The following is an 18,553-nucleotide window of genomic DNA, read 5'->3' as shown; positions in this document are numbered from 1 at the left end:
CAAAGAGAGACAGAGTCCAGTTTCAACTTGTAACAAATAACTTTACTTGAATCCCTTCGCAGTGCGTCCAGCTCAGTTACAGCAAGTTCACAGGGTACATCACAGTACACATCCTTGTCTATTCCTGTGCTTTTCCCTACTTGTTCTAGAATGCTCCCAAGTCGAACTGACTTGTCTAGTACCGCAGTGTTCCTTTTATCCAGCTTAACTACCTTCAGGAGTTCCCCTGTCTGTTTCACCCCAGACATAAGGGCATCTGCCCACCTAGTCAGCTGCCACATCTTGGTGCTGCCCTGCATTCCGATGTTGCTATGTCCTTCAGTTCCCAAGCCCTGGACGACTGGGCTCCTAGCTTGAAACGTTATGGGGTCCACTGTGTTGCCCGGGCTCTAAGGCCCTACTGAGCTGTCTGGGCTTCCTGGCCCTATTACCTACATTCAGGAAATACTCCTGCCTTAGCCACAGTTCGCCAGTCCTATTTTAACTAGTTGCTATTCTAAGCTCTTATTCCTATCCTACTGTGCTCCCATCTAGCGACTAACCCTATAACTTCACTTTCCCAATCTACACAACATACATATATACATAGCAACATCAGGTACATTATATATACAGTGGGGAAAAAAAGTATTTAGTCAGTCAGCAATAGTGCAAGTTCCACCACTTAAAAAGATGAGAGGCGTCTGTAATTTACATCATAGGTAGACCTCAACTATGGGAGACAAACTGAGAAAAAAAAATCCAGAAAATCACATTGTCTGTTTTTTTTTTCATTTTATTTGCATATTATGGTGGAAAATAAGTATTTGGTCAGAAACAAGCAATCAAGATTTCTGGCTCTCACAGACCTGTAACTTCTTCTTTAAGAGTCTCCTCTTTCCTCCACTCATTACCTGTAGTAATGGCACCTGTTTAAACTTGCTATCAGTATAAAAAGACACCTGTGCACACCCTCAAACAGTCTGACTCCAAACTCCACTATGGTGAAGACCAAAGAGCTGTCAAAGGACACCAGAAACAAAATTGTAGCCCTGCACCAGGCTGGGAAGACTGAATCTGCAATAGCCAACCAGCTTGGAGTGAAGAAATCAACTGTGGGAGCAATAATTAGAAAATGGAAGACATACAAGACCACTGATAATCTCCCTCGATCTGGTGCTCCACGCAAAATCCCACCCCGTGGGGTCAGAATGATCACAAGAATGGTGAGCAAAAATCCCAGAACCACGCGGGGGGACCTAGTGAATGAACTGCAGAGAGCTGGGACCAATGTAACAAGGCCTACCATAAGTAACACACTACGCCACCATGGACTCAGATCCTGCAGTGCCAGACGTGTCCCACTGCTTAAGCCTGTACATGTCCGGGCCCATCTGAAGTTTGCTAGAGAGCATTTGGATGATCCAGAGGACTTTTGGGAGAATGTCCTATGGTCTGATGAAACCAAACTGGAACTGTTTGGTAGAAACACAACTTGTCGTGTTTGGAGGAAAAAGAATACTGAGTTGCATCCATCAAACACCATACCTACTGTAAAGCATGGTGGTGGAAACATCATGCTTTGGGGCTGTTTCTCTGCAAAGGGGCCAGGACGACTGATCCGGGTACATGAAAGAATGAATGGGGCCATGTATCGTGAGATTTTGAGTGCAAACCTCCTTCCATCAGCAAGGGCATTGAAGATGAAACGTGGCTGGGTCTTTCAACATGACAATGATCCAAAGCACACCGCCAGGGCAACGAAGGAGTGGCTTCGTAAGAAGCATTTCAAGGTCCTGGAGTGGCCTAGCCAGTCTCCAGATCTCAACCCTATAGAAAACCTTTGGAGGGAGTTGAAAGTCCGTGTTGCCAAGCGAAAAGCCAAAAACATCACTGCTCTAGAGGAGATCTGCATGGAGGAATGGGCCAACATACCAACAACAGTGTGTGGCAACCTTGTGAAGACTTACAGAAAACGTTTGACCTCTGTCATTGCCAACAAAGGATATATCACAAAGTATTGAGATGAAATTTTGTTTCTGACCAAATACTTATTTCCCACCATAATATGCAAATAAAATGAAAAAAAAAACAGACAATGTGATTTTCTGGATTTTTTTTTCTCAGTTTGTCTCCCATAGTTGAGGTCTACCTATGATGTAAATTACAGACGCCTCTCATCTTTTTAAGTGGTGGAACTTGCACTATTGCTGACTGACTAAATACTTTTTTTCCCCACTGTATATACAATAGACAAACAATATACCATAATACCAACATGAGAAAAGGGAGTGGAGCATCACGTGATCTTGGTACACCCCTTACACCAACTCATCTGGATAAATATTAATCAGCCATTGACTTTTCTGAGTGCTCATTTTGATGTCTGTGAGGCACATACTTGTTCTGTGTTTTTCACAGATGGAAAAGAAAAATTGGTGCTCACTTAGCGCTTTTGGGAGGTGGTTGACTTGGAGGATTGTCCCAAAATGTAGTGTAAGAGAAAAACAACTGCTCTTCCATGATGTCTTTGAGGTCTTGAATCAAAAACTATTCGTGTAGTAGGCACAACGTACGTGGCTTGAGGTATGGAGACATAGGTGACCATGTAGGATGTTGACCTATTTGGATCTTTTTCACATAGTTGTTGGCCAAAAGATGTGGGGGAGAGCAGGGAGTGCACACATTGTGCGCTAAGGTATGTGCACTCCATGCTCTACTCCACATCTTTTGGCACAGTGACTATGTGAAAAACACCCGGAGGGGTCGAAACGTCCTACATGGGTGCCTATGTCTCCATTCCTCGTGCCACGTACTTTGTGTCTACTACACTAATATATATTCTTGGATTCAAAACCCTAAAGACATCAGGGAAGAGCGATTGTTTTTCTCCTCTTTTTTTACAAATAGAACTTGTGCCCATTATAGTCTGTGTCTTTTGACATCAAGTGATCTGCATAAAAACATTGAAACTTGTATGATTTTGATAAAACTCACCAATGCAAATCTAAGGGTTTGTGGAAAAAAAAAATAATTTGGACAGAGGATCGGCACTTGGATGTCATCCTAATTGTATCTGTTTGCTGTCATCTTTTAATTTAGATCGACACTAGAAGCTCGAGAAACCTTCTCATATGCAAAAAATAAACCAGTGAAACTCTGATGATTAAAGGGAATCTGTCACCCCTTTTTTCACCTATCAGCTGCTGGCACCACCATCAGGGGCTTATCTACAGCATTCTGTAATGCTGTAGATAAGCCCCTGATGCAACCTGAAAGATAAGAAAAAAGAGTTAATTATACTCACCCCAGCGTTCGGTCCAGTCCGATGGGTGTCGCCGTCCCATCTGGCGCCTGCCATCTTCATACGATGATGTCCTCCTCCTTACTTCTCCCTCGGCTCCTGTAAAGGCGTACCTTTCTCTGCCCTATTGAGGGCAGAGCAGAGTACTGCAGTGCGCAGGCGCCGGAGCTCTCTGACCTTTCCCGGCGCCTGCGCACTGCAGTAATTTACTCTGCCCTCAACAGGGCAGATAAAGTACACGCGCGCAGGAGCCGAGGGAGAAGAAAGGAAGAGGACATCATCGTATGAAGATGGGAGGTGTCGGACAGGACCGCGACACCCATCGGACCGGACCGCCCCCCCGGTGAGTATAATCTAACGTGTTTTTCTTATCTTTCAGGTTTCATCGGGGGCTTATCTACAGCATTACAGCATGCCCCATTTTAGTAACAATAGTGCCTCCATCATTTCGTTCCCAATTGATGGCAAGAATAATATAGTCTGGCAACACTATTCCTGCCATGAAAACCACTTTGCTTCCCCATTAGATGCCATTGGAAGCAATCGGTATTAAAGTCAGTTAACCATTTATTGATGGGGCTCAATATAAATCGGACTGAGATTGGACCGCAATGCTTGGACTGACCGGAGGGTCTCCTGACCCAAGCGTGCAGCTTCATATATTTCTATGTAGCTGTGACGCTCAGGTCAGGAGAGCTGCCAACCAGGCTGTGCCTGCGGTCTGATCTCGCTCAGATTTATGCGGCCGTCTGACTGCACCCTAATATGTGGAAATGTCAGCTGCTCTACAGATTTTGTAAAAAATGTCAAAACCGGAGCGTTTTTCTTCAGTGTGGTGCATCTGATTTTTATCCACTTTTGGTCCGTGTGTCCATTTCTGACATCAGTGTTACATCTGTGTTTTAGGCATATGAAAATAAAAGTAAAATACCATGCTCCCCCTAAACCGTAAAAATGAGCAGGACAAAGATGACGCACAATGACATCCACGTGCTGCCCATTGATTCAAATGAGCGAGTTTGGGCTATGACGCCTAGAACACGGTTGTGAATCACGGATGTGTTTTAAGTAACTTGTAAAATCTGTAACTGATCCCCTAACATATCATACAGAATGTATAATACCAGTGCCTTCCTATATAGTAGATGTGCTGTTGAGACCCCCCCTGCTACCCAAACCCACATGCAACTGCTACCTCTGCCCACCTTAAAAGGGTTGTCTGGCTTTGGGGTACAAGTCTGCCATCACTCTAACAGTACGCAGTGTGCACGCTGTCAAGATTCTTCAGTGCTGGTGGACGCAACTGTAAGTATTAAATTTGCATATACAGTTAGGTCCATATATATTTGGACAGAGACAACATTTTTCTAATTTTGGTTCTAGACATTACCACAATGAATTTTAAACAAAACAATTCAGATGCAGTTGAAGTTCAGACTTTCAGCTTTCATTTGAGGGTATCCACATTAAAATTGGATGAAGGGTTTAGGAGTTTCATCTCCTTAACATGTGCCACCCTGTTTTTAAAGGGACCAAAAGTAATTGGACAGATTAAATAATTGTAAATAAAATGTTCATTTCTAGTACTTGGTTGAAAACCCTTTGTTGGCAATGACTGCCTGAAGTCTTGAACTCATGGACATCACCAGGCGCTGTGTTTCCTCCTTTTTGATGCTCTGCCAGGCCTTCACTGCGGTGGTTTTCAGTTGCTGTTTGTTTGTGGGCCTTTCTGTCTGAAGTTTAGTCTTTAACAAGTGAAATGCATGCTCAATTGGGTTGAGATCAGGTGACTGACTTGGCCATTCAAGAATATTCCACTTCTTTGCTTTAATAAACTCCTGGGTTGCTTTGGCTTTATGTTTTGGGTCATTGTCCATCTGTAGTATGAAACGACGACCAATCAGTTTGGCTGCATTTGGCTGGATCTGAGCACACAGTGTGGCTCTGAATACCTCAGCATTCATTCGGCTGCTTCTGTCCTGTGTCACATCATCAATAAACACTAGTGACCCAGTGCCACTGGCAGCCATGCATGCCCAAGCCATCACACTGCCTCCGCCGTGTTTTACAGATGGTGGTATGCTTTGGATCATGAGCTGTACCACGCCTCCGCCATACTTCTCTCTTTCCATTATTCTGGTAGAGGTTGATCTTGGTTTCATCTGTCCAAAGAATGTTCTTCCAGCACTGTGCTGTCTTTTTTAGATGTTTTTTAGCAAAGTCCAGTCTAGCCTTTTTATTCTTGATGCTTATGAGTGGCTTGCACCGTGCAGTGAACCCTCTGTATTTACTTTCATGCAGTCTTCTCTTTATGATAGATTTGGATATTGATACGCCTACCTCCTGGAGAGTGTTGGTCACTTGGTTGGCTGTTGTGAAGGGGTTTCTCTTCACCATGGAGATTATTCTGCGATCATCCACCACTGTTGTCTTCCGTGGGCGCCCAGGTCTTTTTGCATTGATGAGTTCACCAGTGCTTGCTTTCTTTCTCAGGATGTACCAAACTGTAGATTTTGCCACTCCTAATGTTGCAGCAATTTCTCGGATGGGTTTTTTCTGTTGTTGCAGCTTAAGGATGGCTTGTTTCACCTGCATGGAGAGCTCCTTTGACCACATGTTTCCTTCACAGCAAAACCTTCCAAATGCAAGCACCACACCTCAAATCAACTCCAGGCCTTTTATCTGCTTAATTGAGAATGACATAATGAAGGGACACCTGTCCATGAAATAGCCTTGGAGTCAATTGTCCAATTACTTTTGGTCCCTTTAAAAACAGGGTGGCACATGTTAAGAAGCTGAAACTCCTAAACCCTTCATCCAATTTTAATGTGGATACCCTCAAATGAAAGCTGAAAGTCTGAACTTCAACTGCATCGGAATTGTTTTGTTTAAAATTCATTGTGGTAATGTCTAGAACCAAAATTAGAAAAATGTTGTCTCTGTCCAAATATATATGGACCTAACTGTATAAAGTCACATGCCAACTAGACGTGTGTGGCCTTGTTCAATTGAGCAGGTTAGATATGTCTAGTTGGAATGTGGCTGAGATTATGTAAGTCACATACTCCGATCCCGTTACCAGCACCAGAGAATTCTGACAGCATACGGTGAGGATTCACCCAAGCCTGGACAACCCCTTTAAAGCTATATTTCTGAATATAAATGCATACCAACCATCAGCGCTACCTAACATACCTAGTGAGTTAAGCCAAAAAATATGTATCCGCTACATGAAATGTGCACCATTTGTGCAATAATAGTAGAAATTTTGGAAGGGAATAGATTTTTTTTTTTCACAAAGCTAGAACAAGTGATTGAAAAATAGTTATAAAGATATGAAAAAAGTAAAATAAAAATAAAAAATCAACATAAAAGTAAGAGTAAAATCTGAAAGTGTAATAATACAATAGAAATATTGTTTAATAGTAAAAAAAAAAAAAAAAAAGAGAAACCTGCTGGGGCAGAATACTGGAACCCTCCAGAGCTGCCAGCAAAACCTAGTGGCAACTGTTCAGCAGATAGGGACATTGTCAGACAGGGAGGGGCGGATAAGGAGAGGGCATTGTTCTATTCAACACCAGTGGCCCTCTGCAAAACTCATCATCAACCCTCTTCACTGGGGAAATGCAGGCAGCAGACCTGTGAGGAGAGAGGTGCTGACAGCTCAGGAAGCACTATGTGCTAGAAAAAACAATTTTGAAAAAAAAAAAAACTTTTAAACTTTTTTTTTTCTTTTTTCTCCACATTAGCCAGTAGTTGTGAGAAGTAGTTTTGCCAGGTGGGGTTGTAGTCACCATGGAGATGTTATGATGTCACGGTTGGGAAAGCATGTCAAGGCAGCAGAATCGACATGTTGCAGCGGTAGAAGGTCCCATAAGCTGCAAGCAAGTTTTCAAGAAAGTACAGGAGGGAGATGGCGCCAGTATTTACCTGACAGAGTCAAAGGAGTACTAGGGGTTTGCCCCGGGATCTGACTTTGGATTGCGATTTTGCAGGACACCTTGCCGCCCTCCGCCAGGTAACCGCAGACACCCCCCTTAATAAATAAGTCACCTATTGCAGTCGAGTCTTATCGGTTGCACATGTTGCTATTTGCAGAGCATAAAGCGAGTGTTAATGTCGGATTTTTGTTCGTGCTGATGTTCTAATAGCTTTTTAAAATGCTTGAAAAAAAAAAAGTACAGATGCAGCAGAGCTGGCTTTGTCGGACACAGTAGAGCCGAGTTTGTCATGAGGCGCAATTTTTGATAATATGCTTTTGTACAGCACGATAGGTAATCCTCAGTGGCGGCGGTGCGGGTTGACGTGTTGAGAGTGTTATAATGCTCTTTAAGACGCCTATTTTAGGACCGATTCTTTTATTTTTGCGTGAAGACACCTCTAGGATGGCAAACTTTAATCTTTTATCTGTCTGAGATGGTTTAGTAAATCTTGCATTGAGCTGGGGGTTGGACACGATGACCCTGGAGGTCCCTTCCAACTCTGGACTCTTAAGATCTCGTCATTGATGAAGCATCGAAGGGTTAAATGATGCATTCAGCTCTGCTACATCGTTTGTGAAGTATTTAGCAATAGGTGTGAAATGTTACCGTAATGTTTAAATGTACCCATTGGTATCCAGATGAAATGTGAGCCATCCGCACAGTCTGCATGTTCGTACAAGCTGGAAATTTAATGTAAAAGTGAAAACTGTCTACAATCAGGCGCCTACCGAGATGTAGCAGAGCTGAGCTACTGTGTATGCTAGATAGTAACTTTAACTAAAATAAAACTATTGGAAACTGCTTGGCTACAATCGCATACATGTGCACTACTGATGTAGCAGAGCTGAGGTAGAGCTATGGTAGATGAAGCATTGGTTACTATTAAAAATTCTGCTCTTCTCAGGTACAATGGGTACCGATGTAGCAGAGCTCGTTTGCTGTTGCAATGACTAGCATTAAATGTTTTAATAAAAGTGAAAAGCATTAATCTACACTGGGATTGACATTTGGCACAAGTCAAATAGATGCGGCACTACGCAAAATCAACTGCACTATCTTCACTTCTAAAGTTATCACAACTCCGCTCTGCTGCTGCGCCATCATATTGGTGAGAGTGGGCTGCACCAAATACACATGTGGTAATGGGAATGAATAAAAAACCTGAATTCAATGATTAAGTGTCATGAGAGTGTCATATCCTCCTGGGAGATCTGGGGGTAGAAGATCACTACTACTGTGTGTTTGTGTCCCATATTAAATGGATTTGGTTTCCTTTGGAGCTGAAGAGGTTAACAACCTTTTCTATGCTGGTCAGAAACTTGCAGCTCCATTTTCAGCTGCTTCTGATCTGGTCATTACCTCTCCCTATAAAACCTGGCCAGAACCTCTCTGTCTTGCCAGAGAAAGCATTGCTTCCTGGCTCCATGGAGATGCTGTGCTGCATAAGACATTATTGTTGATACTGGAGATTCATCTTCCTGTGCTGTTTACTGGTGGGAGTGGAGTTGTTGTAGTAGTGATCTTTAGTTTGCTGTAGTACATGTGTGTTTATTTCCTGGTCCCTATTCCCATTTAGTTGGTACATTCCTATCTTTCTCGATATACCTCTTTAGCTTTGTGTTTGTATGTTTGTTGCTTGTTATCCTGGTTTCGTCATTGTCTTATATTTCTGTCCCAGGCCTCATGAGGTGGGGGAGAGGACGGATCAGGGTTTAGCAGGAGCATAGTAAAGTCGGAGACTCAGGCCTCTCTACCTTCAAGAGTACCCCTGGGACAGGGACAGTTTGAGCCCCCCCTTCCTTACTATCATAGCATGACATTAAGACTTGTGTCCCAATACTTTTCTCCATTGAGGGTATGTGAAAATCAGGGTTTCAAGCAGTGTGCAGCATTCTGCATATATGGGCATCACTATATGTGCCCATGGCACAGGCATGTGTGTTTATGGTGATTTGTGTGGCATAACTGATTTTTCCAGGAACTTGGAAAAGTTGGAATTTCTGATGTAGTTTTATGGTGATGCTTGTATGGTGCTGATATCGATGGGTTCGGCCGATGGCCCAGTGTGTATGGGGTCATTGGCCAACGGATGGTTGGCAGAGATGTCTGATTTTGGTTTCCCAATCGCATTTCTCTCCCGGAGATGTAGGCAGTGACTTTCCTATAGAGAACACATGAGCGCTGGGCCAAATGAGTACTACTGTGTATGGCAGAGTCGTTTGAGGTGGCTGTAGGCCGAAACAATGTTCAGCCACCTAATGTGTGTGGCAAGCTTTAATGTCTCCAATGCAGAACATTTATATGGATTTTTTACTTCAAGGTTACGTTTTCTTGATCAATTTTGGATTTCTGCACCGGAGCGCCCGACAGGGCCACGGGGATACTCGGTAACGGGCCAGTTCTTAAGGGGATGTGTCACGGCAGCAGTGACCAGGTCCATGGCCCTGGGCGTCTAATGAAAATAATTATAAAAGGGGAAATAAAGTTTATAAGGGGTTAATTTGTGACACCACCTGAGGTACTCGGCAATAAGGTGTTGGGCAACGCTGCTTGAAGAGACCGCTGGGGCTGATGGTGATGCAGTGGAGTTGGTACAGCTCTCCACAGGTAGAGCTAAGTCCCAGGGCAATTATATTATAAAAGATGGTGATGATGGATGTAATGCAGGGCAGGTGACACAATAATTAACTCTGAGGACACAGCAGGGCAACAGTTTCCTTTTCCTTTACTGGATGTTCTGAGGTGCAGACCGGAGCACTGGTACAGGAGGAAATGGATATCCGAGCAGCCTGGAAGCAATTTAGGATCCCTAAGCCAGATGGTGTTGGAGGCCTCCTTACTGCGCTATTCTCTGAGGTCCTTGCTGCCTGAAGCTATACTCAGTCCTTTGTTCCTTACTGTTCTTTAGTCCTTGACTGTATGGCAGGCAGCTTGAGCCTTTTACAGGTGTCACTCCTTTGTGGTGGCTCCGGCTCTGGTATGCTGCTGTGCCCTCAGGTGTGTGATCGGGCCAGGAGGTCTGCAGTCTCTGACCCTCTGGATTTGGCTGCTGGGACTGTTGTACCCATGCAGCCACGGACTCCAGCGTCCAGTGTCAAGCGCTCTTCCCTGGGGTGAGTTTGATCACAGCTCCAATCCCCAGGCTTTCCTAAACCTCCGCTTTCCTCTCTCTTCACTCTGCTCTTGGCACAAGCTCCTCACAGCTCCTGTCCCCTGTACAGACTCTCCCAGACTGACTAACCCCACCTCCAAGGCAGAACTAATAAGGAAGCTTTCCTGAAACTAAGTTTTGAGCTCCCCCTTCTGTTCTGGAGTCAGGAAAGGTGTTGTATGCTGGTGTTATCTGGCTAGGGAAACCCTCCTTACTTCCAGGCATGACATCAACCCCTGTGAGGGATGAAATGCCACTGTGGCAACCGGACTCCTGGGGTGCCACATACCCATTAAGGAAAACAGATTACTTGCATTTTTTTAGACATATTCACTGTGAAAAAGCACACCAAAAACTCATTGTGGGGACATAGCCTTACACTCAAGTTACATATTTTTCTCACGATGTCTATGCTAAAAATCTGCAAGATGAGATTGGATTTGGAGGGCGAGGTTAGGTTGATGCATGTGACTTAGTAATGAGCAGGATGTGAACAATGCAGGAATCATCGCCTCAGGTCTGGTCTATAAAGGAATTGGGATTACTGTGAAATTAGACGGTGATTGCATCAAGAATACAATATGGCTCCTCCATCCTCCTCCGGGAAACACCACCACGGGGTCAGATTCACACAGAACCACATTTGATGCTTCTTTGGAGTGGATACAAAAGATAATAGTATTAGGTTGTGTTTATTCATTTTCTATCGGCCATTCCGGTAAGTTTTTATGACCCTGACCATTTCTTGCAGGAGCGATCCCATGAAAGTCAGTGGTGATCATAGTGTGGTTCCTACTATATACAGAAGCCTGGAAGTAAGGGCTTGTGCATGCGACCCCTTTAATCGGTGGTTTTAATCTTGGTTTTGACGGATCACTCTCATACCCATGTTATTCTATGGTGCTGTTCACATGTCCGACTATTTCCTTCGACCGAGTCATCCTAGGAAAATAATTGCAGCATGCCCGATTTGCCTCCAAGAATCGGATGGTACTTGCTTTATATTTACCAGTCCGTGAAAAAAAATCTGACCGCACTTAGGTGACATTTCCCAGGACTAATGTAATGGAGAAGGTGGAAAAACTTTTTCTTTTTTTTTTCTTCACCTCCACACTGTGATCACCATCTGATCAGAGTTTTAAAACCGATATTCTTTAATGGAGAGAAAATTGTCGACAGCACCTAACCTGAGCTTGCGCACAGGCCCTGACCGTATCTTTATGTCTTTGGCCACAGACCGGCGGTTCTTTTCATCAGTCTCTTGTGTATATACTGTAAAAAAAAAAGTCCAACATTTTCCAGCCAGTGTAGTGCAAGAAATACTAACACTTCATATGGGGACGGAAAGTGTAAAGGAGCGAAGATGCATTTCATCCCCATGTATATTTAGCAGTATGTAGGAACCCTGCGTGGTGCACGGAGTCATCTCGTTCTGCATCCAGATAGCTCCGTATGATCCTTCTCTAATCAATAATGCGATGTGATCTCATGAAATATGACAAAATAATTTTTTACCTTAATTTATTTGTTTAAAATCGGAGGTACACAGACTACAGACTTCTACAAACCCTTTAGACCTCACCGTGGTTGCACCTGTATCTGCTTACTTAGGTTTAAAAAAAAAATCTACCAAGCTCAACCTTTCCCAGAATATAAGCTTTGTTCATCTCTATATTATGTGTAGCCTTAAGGCCATTTTCAGTTAAACCTTTCACTTTTTTTTAATTCCGTATTTGCAATTGCTACTTTTAGGTGCATAGGGCATTTTCCATAGTGTAATTCCTCTAACTGTAAAGAACCTTTTCCAATCGTTATGTCTGAATCGCCTTGTTTCCACATTTAACTTTCTATCTATCTGTCTATTTTCTCTCTATCTTTCTATCTATTTATCTATTATCTATATATCCTCACCAATCATTACACCGATGCCTCTACCTTGTGCCAGTCATTACACTGGCTACCCATCTACTCCAGAATTCGGTACAAACTTATTACCCTCACCCACAAAGCCCTCCATGGCTCAGCACAACCCTACATCTCCTCCCTTGTTTCAGTATACCACCCTACCCGCGCCCTCCGTTCTGCTGATGACCTGAGGTTAGCGTCCTCAATAATCAGAACCTCCCACTCCTGTCTCCAAGACTTTACACGTGCCGCGCCAATTCTTTGAAATGCACTTCCCAGGTCAATACGATTAGTCCCCAATCCCCACAATTTTAAGCGTGCCCTGAAAACTCATTTATTCAGACTGGCCTATCGCCTCAACACATTAACTTAATCTATCCCTGTGTGGCACAGCCAAAAGTTTTACCATAACCAGGTTCCCCGCATCATGTTCCCACATACTTTATGCATCCATTAGCCCTCTGTGTCTGTACTGTTACACACTTAACATTATGGCTGGTCCATACAATCAGGGCAACTGTTACCACCCACCTTTCGTGTCTACCTCTTTCCTCATGGACTGTAAGCCTGCGAGCAGCTCCCTCATTCCTCTTGGAATTTGTTATAATCTATGTGATTATTGTTATGCTGTAATGTCTATTGTCTGTAGAAATCCCCTCTGAAATGTAAAGTGCTGCGGAATATGTCAGCGGTATAAAAATAAAATTTATTATTATTATTATTATATTATATATCTATTATTTATCTATCGTCTATCTTATATCTATCTATTTTCTATCCTCTATCTATTATTCTTTTCTAGAAGAACAAATCGATTGGCAGAATGAAATCGGACATGCCAGATCATCATCTCCCCCAACAATTCAGTTGGTCGTTGACCCCAATACACATTAGAGTGTCAGCTGAACCCGTCAATATCGACATTAGTCTAATCTATGTGGAGGGCCTTTATTTAGAGGGCATGTCTTTGTCTATAATCTTTATTTTGGGAGGGATAACTACTAAAACTTTATTAAAAATTCTAATACATTACTTACCAACATTTAGAATGCAAAATTCCGGACACTCAAATCCCACCCTTAGATTCCACTCCTCCGCCCCCCCCTTCCCCCCAAAAAAACCCCCCCAAAAAACACAAAACAGCCACTTTCAAGTGTAGATTTGCCAAATTCTAACCCTATTAGAGGTCAGTTTCCCAAGATTTTCCAGCAGAAGGGGGTTTGTGGGCAAGTGTGGAGGTATATGTGTGGCACATTTCTCAATGTATACCTCCGATGTTTGCAAATAAGTGTCCCTTTTTATCCTCTTCCGCATACCACACTGTATACCTTTTGATTTTTTCCCATGGCCGTTGTATGCCGGGAGGTGGACGTCGGGGGATCCTCCTGGTGACTATCTCTGACGTAGACTCAGATGGGACTCTTGTGATTGTCACTTTTCATTACACATTTGGAAAATAGCCCCTAGAGTAAAATACCTCTGCTCTGCAATCTCATTATCTCAGATGTACGGCTGATAGTGATAAACGTCATTTAAGCCTATGGATACAGAAGACAAGTTCTATCCTGTGTGGTATGGAGACCAGTCCGTTTTCTCATCTTACAGTTTGTCTAACGATCTAGGGTTTACATCACATGGTGAATTATAAATGGATAGAAACAAGCTCAAAGCTTTTCTTGTTTGGAGGACGGCAGAACATCTGAAAAATAGCAGATAATAACAGTCGCACGGACATTGTTATTTTTTAAAAGTAATGACTGGGAAATATGCGACCTTGAAGTGTCACCATGTGTATCATATTCAGTTATCTTTGTCTTGTAACCAGTGGCGGAACTAGAGTCCGATGGGCATCGGTGCAAAATTTGGACCTGGGCCCCTCCAGACACCCCCCCACACCCCTCCCCCAACCCATCCGCCCCCGTTTGTTAGTCAGATGTATGAGTCCCTCTAGCATTCTAAATCCTTTAAGGAGATACAAGTTGCCCTCCCACATTCTGTAGTAATGTCCCCCATTTTGGGCAAATCCTAGTTTATTTGTCCACCTTCCAGGTCTATTGTTTCCCAGCCTGCTATATATGATCCTCATCCTGGTATATATCTCCCCCATCTAGGGCACATCCTGTTATGTATGACCCGTATCCTAGGCCCCTCCCTGTTGCGTGTGTGTATATATATATATCTATATCCCATTCTGGTATATGTCCCCATTCTGCCTCTGTTCATTAATTATTTTTTTCACCTTCCCCCACCATGAGGTGTCATCTTCTGAAGCCATCAGCCGATGTCAGCTGCTGGCTTCTGATGGGCCGGCAGCGTGTATTGCAGTGCATGGACCCCTGCACCACAATAAACTTTAGCTGAATGTGCGTCCAAGGGCACACATCCAGTTGAAGTTTGCGCTGGTGTCGGCGGACCCCTCACTCTCATAGGCCCCGGTTGTGACCTCAGCGACTGCGATCATTACATCCCTGCTTGTCACTATTACAATATCTGAATTCTTGTATATGGTTAGATTCTTCTCACTGCTCTATTCACGACGTCTCACCCCTTTTGTGGTCCGGTTTGTAGGACTGACCTGGCAAAATCAGGACTGTTGGCTCATGAGCCAGATGCCTCAGTGTGTCTTTTACCAGAAACAATAGTGTAATAATAACAATGTTTAGTTTTACATAGCGCTAACATATTCCGCAGAGCTTTACACACATTATCCCCGATGGGGCTCACAATCTAAATTCCCTATCTGTATGTCTTTGGAATGTGGGAGGAAACCGGAGAGCCCAGAGGAAACCCACGCAAACACGGGGAGAACATACAAACTCCTTGCAGATGTTGTCCTTGGTGGGATTTGAACCCAGGACTCCAGCACTGCAAGGCTACAATGCTACCCACTGAGCCACCGTGCTGTAGAGTTTTTATTAAAGAGAAGCTATCATCAGAACATGCCCTATTGATTAAATCTTTTTTTGTGTGTTTAAATGTATTTTTTTATATGGTAATGGTGTTTATTTCTTATTTTATATATCACAAATATAACAAAAATAAATACCGTATAAAAAAAGTTTTTAATAGGTGAATCACATGAAAAACAGCTAATAGCAAAAAGGTGTATAAAAAGAGAGACAAAGACAAGCAAACGAAATGACAGTCGTAAGTCTATCATATATTTTATCCAAAATAATGTGGTAACGTGAAAGAGGCACAACCCAAAGCAGCTGCTAACATAACATTAGTCTCTAACCAAGTGGATGTATCAATATATTATATATGTGTGCAGAATTGGAGAAGTGCCTCTTACCTAGATGCAGGATATATATATATCTCTTTGTACCGTGGTATCAACCACTGAGGACTCTCAATTCTAAATATTCTCTTACCTAGATGGAAGAGCAAGACTCGGGCTGTCCTGTCTGTCTCCCCGCATTCCTCTACTTCCCTGCATACACTTGTCCATGTCCCAAGTTAGGAATAGAGGACTTTTTTTTTACTTTTTTCATTTTTTTTCGAATTGTGATCTCAGCTTTTCTTTCAACATAGATTATATGGGTCTACATGTGTAAGTGTCTCCGGTACATGTGGAAACCGTCAAACTCATATGAAGGAGGCCTAATAATGATAATATTAACAAATGGCTCCAGATAGAAATGCAATATAGTTGTTCTAATTAGCAATGTTGCTTAACCCCTGTGCAGGGTGTTGCAGTTGCTTGGATGTCCGTGGTTATGACTTTGAGCAACTAACTACAGAACGCCAGTGACTGTCTGTCCGCGGTCTCCAATATCATGGCCACTCTCTATCTGAATCTCAACCTTCCCAAAACTGAACTTCTTCTGCTCCCGCTGTGTACTAACCTCCCTAAACCTGACATTTCCCTCTCCGTGGGCGGCACCATAATAACACCCCGGCAGCAGGTGCGCTGTCTGGGTGTTATGCTGGCCACCAATCTCTCCTTCACCTCCCATATACAATCTCTTGCCCTCTCTTGCCGCTTACACCTAAAGAACATCTCTAGAATCCGCCCTTTTCTCACTATGGAAACAACAAAAATCCTCACTGTCACCCTGATCCACTCCTGCCTGGACTACTGCAATGCTTAATTAATTGGCCTCCCCGTTACTCGACTTTCCCCTCTCCAGTCTATCCTTAATGTAGCAGCCAGGGTTGTCCATCTGGCTATTCGGTATTCAGACGCGTCCGCTCCTAACCAATCATTACACTGGCTGCCCATTCATTATAGGATCCAATTCAAAGTACTTGTTCTCACCCACAAAGTTCTCCACAGTGCGGCACCCCCCTACATCTTCGCCCTCATTTCTGTCTATCATCCTATCCGACCGCTGCGCTCTGCAAATCACTTTCGACTAACCTCCGCACTAATCCGCACCTCCCACTTCCGACTCCAAGACTTCTCCCGCGCTGCGCCAATCCTCTGGAATGCTCTACCCCAAGATATTAGGACTATCCACAATTTGCATAGTTTCAGGTGCTCCCTCAAAGCACATTTCTTCAGAGCGGCCTATCACGTTCACTAATCAGTCATTCTATGTGTAAGTGTGCGTGTGTAGCCCATTCACTATCTCTGTCTATCCCCCACTCCCTCAAGATGGCTGAACCATCATTGTAAATACACACCTGTACTTTGTATCTCCCCCACCTCATTGTAGATTGTAAGCTCTCACGAGCAGGGGAGGCTTATTTTGCCTTAATTATTGTATTGTTAACGTTGTTACTTATGACTTGTGTTTTGAGACTGTTAAACTGTAAAGCGCTGCGGAATATGTTGGCGCTATATAAATAAAGATTATTATTATTATTATTATTATTATAACTGTCACTATATGAGTGGCTGTAACCATGGGATACTTGAGCTACTACAGTGCCCTGCCCATGGGGTAAGCGACATATTGAATCAGAAGAACTATACTACATTTCTAATTGGAGGTATATGTTAATATTATTATTATTATTATTATTAATTCACCTACTACATATTGGGATAGGACCTTGGAATTGTAAATAACCCTTTAAAGTCAATATATACACATTAACAAATCCTGAGACGTGCATATTGTTTAGACTGTAGGGATCATTTCTAAAAAGTCAGTTAACCTAATAGTACATTTTTGTAGTGTAAGAATAATCTGGCAACAGTGCTAACCACCAAACCACCATGCCCAAGGGCCCCTCATACCAGCTGAATGCTTTATTATGCCTTATTATGGAGCATTTCTGTGTCTTAAAGTCTTAAGAGATAGTCTCAAAATATGTTTTTCTGGAAAGGGGATTACTGACATAACACTGCTGGAATACCCCCAGTTCCCCCGATTGGGTACACTGGCACCAAGGCTCTGCAGAGCTCCTTCTAAAGTGGAGCAGAGGTTCAATCAGCTTTATCTGGCAGTGCCATAGACAATGAATGGAGTGGAGGACAGAAATGCATGTCAGGGCGCTACAGAGTCCAGGTCCCAAAGACCTGATCTTGGGATTTCATTGGGTCTCAGTGGGGCCTCCAGCCATCTGTAGGTTACCCTCAGCGATCAGTAAGTTATGGATAGGAGATAATCTGTTATTTTGGGAATAAGCCTTTAAGGAGGTACTATGCTATGGACACACTGAGCCGATAGCATTGCAAGACAATTTCTGGGCTTCTGGGGATTATATTCAGACAATGCTTGTTCTATTCAAGCAAGTGCTGTAAATAAGGGGAGGTGCATGGCATGTGGATTGAGGGGATGTAAGGGTGCACTGAGCCTTCGGCCACACCAAGGGTCCACCAAGCAGCCCTAATTTGCATAAGCAATTAAAATGTTTTTCGGTACAATTAAAGAAGGGGAATCTATACTGCAGGTATGAGTTTTATGGGGTCTAAGTCCCCTATAGGACCCTATAAGTAGTCTAAATTGAATTTTGTAGGTGATAGACTCCCTTTAAGGAGTGATGTCCTGTGCCACCATTCAGGCCTAGCCTTGTACATGAGATCTAAGAACACGACTATGAAGGATCTACGCATCCACCTCTGCAATTGGCACTTGAACACACATAATGGAGCATTGAAGTTGGTCCTGGGAACGATTCTCACCTCCGAGAACATTTTCTTACAGTTATTTCTATATATTGTGTCATTATAAAATTCTGAACATTTACAGTTTTCTACATCTGAAATCTTTCTGTACAAGATGAAACCATTTTAGTACAATATGAAGGTCCTGTCGTTTGTGATTGCATGGAAAACCC

At 43.2% G+C, this 18,553-nt stretch overlaps 1 protein-coding gene across 8 annotated transcripts in view; it reads left to right on the top strand.

Moving 5' to 3' along the window:
* The window catches only part of KIAA1217 (KIAA1217 ortholog), an 804,298-nt gene that overhangs the window by 456,884 nt on the left and 328,861 nt on the right, over positions 1–18,553 (top strand). Inside the window, exon 1 of one of the 8 annotated variants that reach the window (XM_073581797.1) lies at positions 7,145–7,301. The exons of the other annotated variants lie outside the window; for them this stretch is intronic. The gene's annotated coding sequence lies outside the window, so the exon portion shown is untranslated. Of the gene's footprint in view, positions 1–7,144; positions 7,302–18,553 lie in introns of those variants that run through there. 8 annotated transcript variants of the gene reach the window in all.

Source organism: Dendrobates tinctorius, unplaced genomic scaffold (assembly GCF_039654945.1).
Source record: "Dendrobates tinctorius isolate UK_male_01 unplaced genomic scaffold, ASM3965494v1 ptg000070l, whole genome shotgun sequence".
NCBI lineage: Eukaryota > Metazoa > Chordata > Amphibia > Anura > Dendrobatidae > Dendrobates > Dendrobates tinctorius.
This window is presented reverse-complemented; position numbering and strand designations above follow the sequence as displayed.